At 44.2% G+C, this 8013-nt stretch overlaps 1 long non-coding RNA gene across 1 annotated transcript; it reads left to right on the top strand.

Moving 5' to 3' along the window:
* The first annotated feature begins 60 nt into the window (after window positions 1–60).
* Window positions 61–7654, top strand: LOC116464999 (uncharacterized). Its single transcript, XR_009212331.1, has 4 exons — window positions 61–107; window positions 3364–3464; window positions 5246–5352; window positions 7569–7654. It is a non-coding gene; the product is annotated as an uncharacterized LOC116464999 (long non-coding RNA).
* Window positions 7655–8013: the final 359 nt, after the last annotated feature.

Below are 8013 nucleotides of genomic sequence, written 5' to 3'. Positions count from 1 at the left end.
AAATTAAGCCAGAGTCACAATTCTCATTTCTTGAAATTACATTTTCTTTTTTTCCTTTTAGGGGGATTTCATTCTGAAGATTGAGCCTCCCCTAGGGTGGAGTTTTGGTAAGTTAACTGAATCACCAGACATTCTTTGTAAAAGGTTAGATGATACGCCGAATATTAATTTAGGCTAGCAGAATGCATAAACTACTAAAATATTAAGGATCATTTCCAGTATGGAAGAGGGTTTGTATTCCTCCCCTCCCTGCCCCCATCACTCTGGTTTAGTTCAGATTTACCTTAATCTACCTTAAGACTTTCTGTCACCTTTGAAAAACAGACATCTTTTCTTCTACCTTTCTGTAAACTCTTCCCTTGCAGTTTCCCTCATTACGTGGCCATAGAAGAGTATAGAAATCAAGAGTGGGCACTTGGTTCCTGTCCCAGGATGGCTTCTTTTTTAGCCCCCTCAGCTTTTTAATTTTTTGTGGAATTAATTGAAACATTTAAACATTGTGAGATTTGTCATAAAAATCCAGATTTATGTCCTACGAGATGAGAAGACTGTCACCCTTAAGCCTTACCAGCTAAATAACCTTGGGCAAGTTACTTCCCCTGTGTCAGCCTGGCTCCTCACTGTCGAGCCAGGGTATAGTCCCTGCCCCACTGGGTACTTGGAGGATTAATAAACCAATACTGAGTGTTCAGAGTGGCTGGCACGTAATTAGCAAGTACTCAGTATTCAGAAACAGCCCTTCTGCACACATCCCAACAAAAGCTCCAAACCTTCCTCATATAACTGCCTTCAAGCATAGCTGGAGAGTTGGGGATGGGGTTGAAATCAGAAGAGAGGGTCTGTTTTGATGTAGTTTACATTTTTGAAGAGGAGACTCTTGATGTTTCAGTAGAGCAGTTGTGGGTGACCCCAGTCCATGGCTTGGGGAGAGGAGTACGGATCACCGTTGTTGATATCAGGCTTGCTTGTGCATTAGACAAGGAAGAATTTAGCGCCTGCCATCACCAAGGCTAAAGTGAAGCTCAGGCAGCTGACAGCTAATTTGGCTCTGTGAGAGCAGCTCTTTTATCAGTTTGTAGTCAGGGGTAGGGCTGGGGGTGCCTGGCTGGTACGTTCCAGAAAGCTGGAGAGGAATGCAGCCCTGCTCATGGCCAAAGCAGAAGTCCAGATTGGTGGCTTGGAGGAGTGTTGTGTTTGGCACCCCCCACCCTACCCCCAACTGGTGCTGTTGATAAGCTTTTTAATGGAATTATACTTTCAGAAAAGTGCCTTGGATGAATTTTCACTAAGTGAAGACACCCATGTACCCACCATCCAGATGATGAGATAGCACTTCCCCAGCACCCCAGAAGTCCCCATCCTGGGTGCTCATTAGCCATCCCGCCCCACCCTCCAGGTGACCACCACCCTGACCTTCTACAAATCAGAGATCCGTTTGGTCTGTTTTGAATTTTATACAAATGCAGTCATGCAGGGTACTTTTTAATATCTGGTTTCTTTCACTCAACATTATGAGCTTTATCTGTATCATTTGTAGCTTTAGTTCATTCTCTTTGCTGTTCAGAATTCTGATGCATAAATATAAAATTATTTATATTTTATAAAATATTTATGTTTTATCTTATTTATTTTTTTCTTTTTTTTGAGACTGAGTCTCGCTCTGTTGCCCAGGCTAGAGTGCGATCTCGGCTCACTGCAACTTCTGCCCTGGTTCAAGCAATTCTTGTGCCTCAGCCTGCTGAGTAGATGGGATTACAGGTGCGCACCACCCAACCCGGCTGGTTTTTGTATTTTTAGTAGAGATGGGGTTTCATCATGTTGACCCAGGCTGGTCTCGAACTCCTGACCTCAAGTGATCTGCCCGCTTTGGCCTCCCAAAGTGTTGAGATTACAGGCATGCGCCTGGCCTATATTTATATTTTATATTTGTATTTTATATCAGTGATCTCTTCTGTTTATGGCCATTTGGGTTGCTTCTGAATTTTGGCCACTAAGAGTAGCGCTCCTGTGAACATTCTTGTATGTGTATTTTGATATACGTGTGTCTGCATTTCTGCTGAGTATATCACAGGCGTAAAGTTGCTGAGCCATAAAGTTGATACGTGCTCAGCTTTAGGTGTTTGCACACATCAAAAGTGGATGCACCAGTTTGTGTTCTCCCAGCAGTGTACAAGGGTTTCCATTGCTCCACATCCTAACCTACACTTGGTATAGTCAGTTTTTTTAATTTTAGCCCTTCTGGTGGGGGTGTGATATTACCTCACGGTGGCCTTGATTTACATTCCTCTGATGGCCAATGAGGTTGCACACTTTTTCATATGTTTATGTTTATTTGCCATGGGCTAGGTATTTTTGTAAGATTCCCATTCAAGTCTTTTGCCCATTTTTTATTGGAGTCTGTGTGTGTGTGTGTGTGTGTGTGTGCACGTATGCATGCAAGCATGTGTGTAATTCATCTTACCTGAAAATCTCATCTCATGGTTTTCCATTTTTTTCTCTACTCGTTACCCCACATTCTTCCTAACCTTTCAAAAACTCAACCTTAACCCGTACTATGATGAACTCTTCAGTTAAGAAAAAATGGAGTTAATTGTTGATATTGAAAAATCAAGAGATGGTATATAAAATTCAGATTTCCAGTTTTTCGGAGAAGTTGGAAGCTCTGGCAAAGCATGGCAATGGTTGGCAGAGTTGACTGGCGGTTATCTCCTTTCAATTTGCCACAGTCCCCCCAAGGATGCTCCGCTCGCTTCGAACCCATGAGGCCCCTGTGGCCCTGGAGTTTGTGGTCCTGGTTTAACATGGCTGAGCTCATGTAACTTGGTCAGAGAACAGATCCGGAGCCAGACTTTTAGGGTTGAATTGGGGCTGTGTCACTCAGAAGCTCTGTGATCTTGGGAGCTCCTTTAACCTTTCTGTGCCTCAATTTACCCCTCAGTAAATTGCAGCTATTACTGCCTGTCTCTTAAGATAATTGTGAGGATTAAAGGCACTCAGCTTAGTGCCTGGTCAGTGATGAGCATTCAGGAAGTAAAATTATTTGGTGCTCACTGAATTTTCACTGGAACCCTAAGATATAACTTGGCCGAAAGGCTGTTGTAAAATTATTTTATACTCTGAACACGAGTTCCCTCTGGCGCAGGAAACCAGGAGGCTAGGGGGATAGGGGTGAGAGGGAGACTTTTTCCAGAATACCTTTTTGTACCTTTGGATTTGGAAACACATGAGTGTATTAAGTGTTCAAAAGTAAATCTAAAACTTAACAATAAAAATACGTTCTACTTAGACAGGTTCACTGTACCCCAAAGCTAAGCTTGCCTCTGTGTCTTGTGCCCTCGTTTCCTCCCCTGCTTCGTTCCTCAGAGCCGACGACCGTGGAGCTCCATGTGGACGGAGTCAGTGACATCTGCACAAAGGGCGGGGACATCAACTTTGTCTTCACTGGGTTCTCTGTGAACGGCAAGGTTTGTCTTTGGAACTTGATTATTTTTCCTGTTCACTCTATAATGTATACTAAATCCTTTTTTAAAAAAATGCAGGATATTTTAACCTGGGGACTTTGATCCCACAGGGGACCCATGGATAAGGGGCAAGAGAGCCTGTGAACTCTGTATTTCATCCTGTGTAGAACGCAGCAGGTGTATTTAGGAGTGAGATTGAGGTTGCTGGTCATCCCCTCTGCTCCCAGAGCATAGGCTGTTGGTGTTTTAATTTTTTAATTTTTTAATTTTTTATTTTGAGATAAGGTCTTGCTCTGTTGCCCAGGCTGGAGTGCAGTGGCGCAATCTTTACTCACTGCAGCCTCCACCTCCCGGGTTCAAGTGATTCTCCTGCCTCACCCTCCCGCTGCCTCACCGTCCCGAGTAGCTAGGATTACAAGTGTGTGCCATCATGCCTGGCTAATTTTTGTATTTTCAGTAGAGACGGGCTTTCACTGTATTGGCCAGGCTGGTCTCAAACTCCTGACCTCAGGTGATCCGCCCCCCCTCCACCTCCCAAAGTGCTGGGATTACAGGTGTACGCTGTGCACCCAGCCGCTGTTAGTGTTTATCCCAGGGATGGCCTTTCACAGGGATGCCGAGTTGGAAGGACACACTCCCTAAGCTTTTCGGCATCTTGCTGTCCCTGTGGGTGAACTGAAGTCACCTTCTTCCAGAGAGAGCATGCATCTGCTTCTGCCACTCACCTGGGAGGATTCCTATCATTTAAATTCTGAGATTTTTTTGGACCACCGTGGTGGTGTGAATTCAGAGTGCTAAGGGGTGTGTGCCCCAGCTCCCGCGATTCAGATTCTCCTGGGAGAGTCGTTTTTCCTCCGCCCACCCTGTGCCTGAGGTTGAGATGTGCTTCCCTTCCTTCCTGTCCTTTTCTTCATGATGGGCTTCTTTCTCCTCTACCTTTGCGGGGAGCGGGAGGCCCTTCCGTCCCAGCTGTATGTCTGGGCTTCTTGTTAGAGATGGGGATCTTGGGTAGTTTTTTCTTTCTCAATGGTTTGCAGAATAATGGTGAATCCTTTTTTTTTGAGACAGAGTCTCGCTCTGTGGCCCTAAGCTGGAGTGCAGTAGTGCAGTCTCTCTCACTGCAACCTCCACCTCCTGGGTTCGAGCAGTTCTCCTGCCTCAGCCTCTCCAGTAGCTGGGATTACAAGCATGTGCCACCAGACCCAGCTAATTTTTATATTTTTATTTTTATGCATATTTACTTAAGTTTTTTTTTAAGATGGAGTCTCCCTGTCGCCCAGACTGGAGTGCAGTGGCGCGCTCGCAGCTTACTGCAACCTCCACCTCCTGGGTTCAAGTGATTCTCCTGCCCCAGCCTCATGAGTAGCTGGGATTACAAGCATGTGCCATGACGCCCACCTAATTTTTATATTTTTAGTTGAGACAGGGTTTCACCATGTTGGCCAGTCTGGTCTCAAACTCCTGACCTCAAGTGATCTGCCTGCCTCAGCCTCCCAAAGTGCTGGGATTACAGGTGTGAGCCACCACACCCGCCCAGACCAATAGTGGTGAATCTCTAACTGATGATGTCTTAGATTCATTGAAATAGAGTCTTATTTTACTGTTACTGTTCCCTCTCCTGCCTCATCCCTAGGAAACATATCCATGATTTATATCATCTTTTCAATGGGATTCTTGACCCAAAGAAGGTTCCTGGCTCCACCTGGGGGTTGTAAGCAGGACTGCCAGTGCTTTGAGAGGAGAGTGCTTTGCTGGGTGGGCCCTAACCTTCTTCTCCATGGCAGGTCCTCAGCAAAGGGCAGCCCCTGGGTCCTGCGGGAGTTCAGGTGTCTCTGAGAAACACTGGGACCGAAGCAAAGATCCAGTCCACAGTTACACAGCCCGGCGGAAAGTGAGTAGCATCCTGTCTCCCAGTGTTGCCTTAGAGCCAGGCTGTGACAGGGGTCATGGAGCTGAGTTTGGGAGTTTGGATTCAGGGAGTCCTGGGTTCAGATCCTGATTCAGCCTCTTAACTTTGGGTGAGTTCATGCCCCTCATAGTGCTGAGTTCCCCACATGTGAAATGGAATCCGTTTGACCCATGTTGCCTAGCATTGATGGGGTGATTAAATATGAGTTTATACTGGCCAGGCACATTGGCTTGCGCCTATAATCCCAGCACTTTGGGAGGCCAGGATGGGAGGATCACTTGAGTTCAGGAGTTCGAGACCAGCCTGGACAACATGGGGAGACTCGATCTCCACAAATAATTTAAAAAATTATATCAAGCAGAGTCCCATGGGGGAAAAAATTAGCTGGGTGTGGTGGCATGCTCCTGTGGTCCCAGCTACTCAGGAAGCTGTGGCAGGAGGATTCCTTGAGCCTGGAAGGTTGAGGCTGCAGTGAGCCGTGATCATGTGCCACTGTGCTCCAGCCTCAGCAACAGAGCAAGACCCTGTCTCAAACAAACAAAAAAAGAGTTAATACCCATAAAGCACCTGCTTCAAGGCCTGGGGCTTAGTGGATCTTCATTTAGCAGCTCAGCCTGGCTCTGGAGTTTGCCAGCCTGGGCTTGAATCCCAGCTCCCCCATCTGCTGGCTGGTTGACCTAGGGCAAGTTCCTTAACCCCTCTGTGCCTCAGTTTCCTCTTTTGTAAATTAAGATAATTGTGAAACCTATCTTCTAAGGTTACTGGAAAGATGAAATTAATATTATTACTTCAAGCTGCCTGGCATATTAGCTCAAATAGATTAGCTCAGTTATGATTAGAAAAACATCATTATCATTATTATATCAAAACTGTTTTGTAGTTGGAACTGATGCCTAGCTGACCTTACTGAGTCAGATTTAAAGCATTTTTTTAATGGATGTATATAGTTGAGTTGTAAATGTTAACAGGTATGCCAAGATTAACACCAGAATAGTTCAAACTGATAATTCTGAAAGCGTTCAAATCATTACTAACTCTGTTAATATACAAACTGGCTGAATTGCAAAATAGAAGTTTATAATGAGTCTATCAGTAAGTTATTCAATTTTAAAGTTATTATTGTTGAAACTAGTTTTCATTTTTGAAATAACATTTACTTCTGCTTGACTGGTGCCTCTCCAGCCCTGGTGTGTAGCAGGAATATGGAGCTGTAATTTTTTTTCTGGGCTAGTAGTTTGGTGTTGACCTTACTAGAAAAAAGCAGTGTCTTGAGCCTTCTGAATACCTTTCATCTGCACTAACTGCAACAATGAAACATGTAGCACTGGGCTATTATGAAAGTGAAACAGAAGCTCAATCTTACCGAGACTTTGTAGTAATGTGATTTCCAAGCCCTATCCAGTTATTACAGGCAAGATTTGATATAATAAAATACCACAGAAGAAGAAATCAAATGCGTTTTCTAGTTCATTTCACTGGACTTAGTCTTCTAATTTGTCAGTTGCCTTACAAATTTGAAGGGATAAACATGTTAGTATACTGGCAGCAGCATTTCCAGCTTTAGCTCGGCTCACTCTGGTGTTAGTCGGTCTATGGCTAGTAATTTTCCTGAGCTGCTGGTTTCTTATCTCAGTTTCTTTGTGCAAAAACCCAGAATGGCTTATCTGTGTTTCTCTAAAGGCTTTTTTTCTGGGATTCAATGCTTGTCATAGTTTACCCCGCCCTGTGTCACTGGCATCATCTTGGGTCAGCGTCTCCCTCAGCCTGTGCATCTGTTCTGTTCTTTTCACCCCACTTTGCCCTTCCCACGTGTTCCCTTGGACACTCTGTCCCCTTCTCCTTGTCAGTTCACGCCTGTCACCTCTGTCAAACCCAGTCAAATGTTCTGTGACTGATTCCTGCTGTGCTACAAGGAATGGTTTTATGCCAGAAATTCTTGAGATTAAGGGAGACATAAGCACTCCTCCTTCCTATCAGCACATGGAGCACCCCTCTTGGCATACAGTAAGTGCTCAATAAGCGCTCTTTTATGCAGATTTGTACAGTGAAGGATTGAATTTCATTCGTGCTCATTTAACAAGCTAATGAAAGTTTGCGATAATTCCAACATTGCTTTCTTGTGCTGCCAACGTTAGTCATACAATTAGGAATACTTGGGTTGTTTGGAGAAAGTTAAATGGTTATTTTTCATTTCTTAGGTTTGCATTTTTTAAAGTTCTGCCTGGAGATTATGAAATCCTCGCAACTCATCCGACCTGGGCATTGAAAGAGGTGAGTGTGACAGCTACGTCTATAGCCATGCCAGTAATATGCTGGTCTTGGGACAAATGTAGGGCTTTTCAATTTAGGATATGAAGAGAATTTATGGTTTCTCCAGGACTAGATGAAGAAGCAATGGTGCTGTTGTTTAGTTTGGTGGTTATTTATAAGGTGTAACTCCTCACTGTAGCAGATGTTGCTTGTGTTAGTTTCAGTTTTAGGTGACAGTGTTGTCTTCCTGCTGTGAAATAGATCTGTTTTTTTAACTACAGCTATTTTAAACTAAATCAACAACAGAAGGCCCTGATGAGATTTATTTGTTGTTCTTTTTTCAGCCTGAAACAGAAATCTGTAAATATACTAAACATTCTAGAAACTGTGGTA

The sequence above is a fragment of the Hylobates moloch genome, unplaced genomic scaffold (genome assembly GCF_009828535.3).
Source record: "Hylobates moloch isolate HMO894 unplaced genomic scaffold, HMol_V3 SCAFFOLD_2565, whole genome shotgun sequence".
NCBI lineage: Eukaryota > Metazoa > Chordata > Mammalia > Primates > Hylobatidae > Hylobates > Hylobates moloch.
The sequence above is the reverse complement of the archived record's forward strand: the minus strand, read 5'-3'. Positions and strand labels throughout refer to the sequence as shown.